Genomic DNA, 3,520 nt, shown 5'->3' with positions numbered 1-3,520 from the left:
TAACTGAGGGGTTTCATCTATGTAAAGATCTTCTACTTGTAGAAGTTTTTCTGATATTGCACTATTTAGTCCAAGCAGAAACAACAGAAATATTCTTACTTCCAGATGATGATACTTAAGTTATGACTGCCTTCAAAGTTTTCTTTTTTCCTTCAAGAAAACAAGACTTCCACGCAGCACATATTTGAAAGAACAACACAGCTTCAAAGCTCACTGATGTCCTGGTCAGAACCATTCCACATTGCTTTTTCTTCCACTTGTGAACACGTTTTTCTGTGGTACACCCACTGGGCTCAGGACTGCTTTGCAGGACACTCAGTCTGGAACTCGGGAAGATTTAATGGATGATTGCTTCCATGCTCCCTGTGAGGTCCAGATGTAGCAGGATTGGCTTGGCTGTAGATCACTGAGATGCCTACAGCTTCCCATCCCTCTTCTTGGTTCTGGGGCTTCTATTGCAGTGTGTGCTCCTGGTAGAGAAGAAAGTTGCTGAGCTCATACCCAGTCTTTGTAGGTAAAGGAGCCCTCAGCTTCCTCTTGAAAAAGAGGGAATGAATCAGTGTTCTCAAAATATAGTCCAGGCACATAAAGGGACAACTTCTCTTGTTCTTCAGCTTCAGGTTGAGGAAGGGATGAAGAGCTCAGCCTGACTCTTTGTCAGTGCAGTGTCATAGGGAGTATTGATTTGCTCATGCTGGAGGAATAGCATCTCAAACCTCAAAGGTAGTATCTGTGCCACTTGGCATCATCCCTGAAACTGCACACTGCTGAAAATAGCTGCATCAGTTAGTGGAGAGGAGGCAGCTTTGTTGGCATTGTGGAGACTTTGCATCTGTTGCAGCCTGAGTTAGGTCTTAGTTATGTGAGAGACTTCTCATGTGAGACAGTGTGGCTGTGAAAAAAAATTGCTGTTAAAGCAGCAGATGGTGGATGTTTGTGTGAAAGGCAGCTCCTCAGGCTTTTACAGTTCTAAGCCTCAACACAAGGTGGCAGTGGATGTCATCACTGGTGGTTGCCACCTCTGGGAGCTCAACTGATTGAGGCATGGGATGGAAAAATGAGTTGAGGTCACATAGGCCAACACTGGTGCGGATTCCAGCTGTCCTAGAGTAGGAATGCTTTGAAAGTACTGAGATTGTTAATGGTGCTAGAAAACACATCTCATAGCATTGGTTTTCACTAGTAAATGGGGAATAAGGTTTGCTCCTAAGAAGGCTGTTCAGAGTGATACATGAGTATGATGTGCTTCTCTTTGTGTTGAAATCCTGGATAGAGACAGCAGAGAAATCCTTCTGCATGTGAGGAATCTATGCATGTACTTGTAATATCCTTCAAGGACACTCTCCTTATGCTCCATCATGGTCAATCAGTACAACTGACATGATGCCATGCACTACACAGAATGGAGAATGAGTCTCTGTGGATCTGCTGTTGTTGCACCTTGGTAAGAAACTTAGAGGCAAGTAACCTTTTTCTAATTCCACAGTAAAGTGAAGATAAGCATGGCCCAGTCTGGCAGCCAGGAGATTTCGAAGTACTCGCTCCAATTCTACCACTTCTGACCTTGGGCAAATGACTTAGTTGCTGTTACTCCATGCATTAAGTGTATTTGTTAAGGATTTGCTGAATTAGTACCATGTTTCTTAATGCCTAATCAAGTAACTGTGAAAACTTTGGGTGCTGTGCTATTGGAGGCCCAAATGTTCTACCCTGATATTGGTGTACCTCAGATGTGCTCAATTCAGATAAAATATGTTAAAATGTAACTTCAGGTAGTTGGAACCTCTATACATAACATCATGATTGAGTAAATTTGAGTTCTTCATGAGAGTAGGAAGGGGGAAAATTCTTCTTTTGAGCGGGCTACTTTGGTAGCTTGTGTAACTTGTCCCTCTACTGCTTCCTTACTCAACCTGTATGAAAGGTGAGTATCTGAGCTCTGGAGGTGACTGGTGGTAGATCTATTTTAAGCCTGGCTGCTGATACCAGTGCTGCTGAATTTGAGGGTTGGGGTGTTTTTCTAGGCTTTTCTTTAATGTAAGGGAGCATGGTTGCACAGAAGGCTTGTGTCTTGACTGGTGTTGGTCTTGGATGCTCTGAGATAGCCCTTACAGAGGGATGTCTCATCTCTGTCATTCACTGTTGCTGCTTTCTGAGGTAGTGTGACTAAAGGTTGAAAAGTCTTCAGCCTGTTTCTTTGGTGTGGCATCACTGATACTTAAACTGTGTAGCTGAGGTTCATTGTGCTGGCAGCACAGGGCTGACCACAACCTGAGAAGAATCATAGAATGGTTTGGATTGGAAAGGACCTTCAATATCATATAGTTCCATCCCTCCTGCCATGGGCAGGGACACCTTCTGCTAGACCAGCTTGCTCAAGGCTGCATCCACCCTGGCCTTGCACACCTCCAGGGAGGGAGCATCCACAACCTGCCTGAGCAACCTGTTCCAGTGTCTCACCACCCTCAGCTGTAAAGAATTTCTTTCTAATCTCCAGTTTAAATCTCCCCTCTTCCATCTTAAAGCCCTTGTCCTGTCACAACATGAAGAATCCATCCACTACAAGAAGATCCAAGTGTTGAAGATGAAATCACATGGTGACTGTTGAGCAAGTAGGCCTTGGGTGTGTGTGCTGCTGCTCAGAAAGGCTCTGCAGGCTGCTTTCAGTGTCACTGAAGGGTTAGCTCACCTCTGCTTTAGAATGGTTACTGGAGCCAGTGTTGACACTGCCAGTCACTTCACACATCTCCCAGTACAAACAAAGGTGTGCAACTTGTAATTGCAGAAGCTATTAAAAGGAGTAAAAACCCTCTGCTTGCTGTGTTGTAACCAGTGTCTGAGCAGAATGAGGCCTCTAGGACTTTTGTTGTCTTTGGCTTTTTCTCTGTGTTTAAACCTTCAGGAAATCTGAAGACAAAAACGTTTGGAGGGAAATTCTCTGAAGTCAGAGAAGTGTTGGTTTGGGATGTCTGCTTTCCTCTTCCTGTCCTTCAGAAAGAACTTCTTGAAAAGATGCCAGTTTTCAAAATTTTCAGTGCCCTCCTAGTGGCCAACAGCTTGTCTGTCCTTGCTTACCCCCTTGGTCATCAACTGAAAATGTTAAATCATCATAAAAATGCTGCTGCAGGCAGCTGGTAGAAGTGAACTGCTGTGCAAAGGAGGATGTTTTCTTCTTCTCTTTTGTTTTCTCTGCTGAACAAAGTAACAATACCAAACCTTTGGGCCTCATTTCTATTCTTCACAGGTCTGTGTATTTAGTTTCAGCTTTGCTGCTGCTTTTAGCTGTATATTTGGGCCTCTTCCAGCTCAGTGCTTAGAGATGTGCAACGCCAGCAATAGTTGCTGGCAGCCCAGAAGGCAGCTGTGTGCTGGGCTGCTTCAAAAGCAGTGAGAGCAGCAGGGCAGGGGGGGGATTGTGCCCCCTCTGCTCTGCTAAGACCCCAACTGAAGCACTGCATCCAATTGGGGTGCCTCCAGCATAAGAGGGACATGGAACTGCGGGGGGGAATCCAGAGGTGGC

Source organism: Indicator indicator, chromosome 23 (genome assembly GCF_027791375.1).
Source record: "Indicator indicator isolate 239-I01 chromosome 23, UM_Iind_1.1, whole genome shotgun sequence".
Taxonomy (NCBI): Eukaryota; Metazoa; Chordata; class Aves; order Piciformes; family Indicatoridae; genus Indicator; species Indicator indicator.
The sequence above is the reverse complement of the archived record's forward strand: the minus strand, read 5'-3'. Positions refer to the sequence as shown.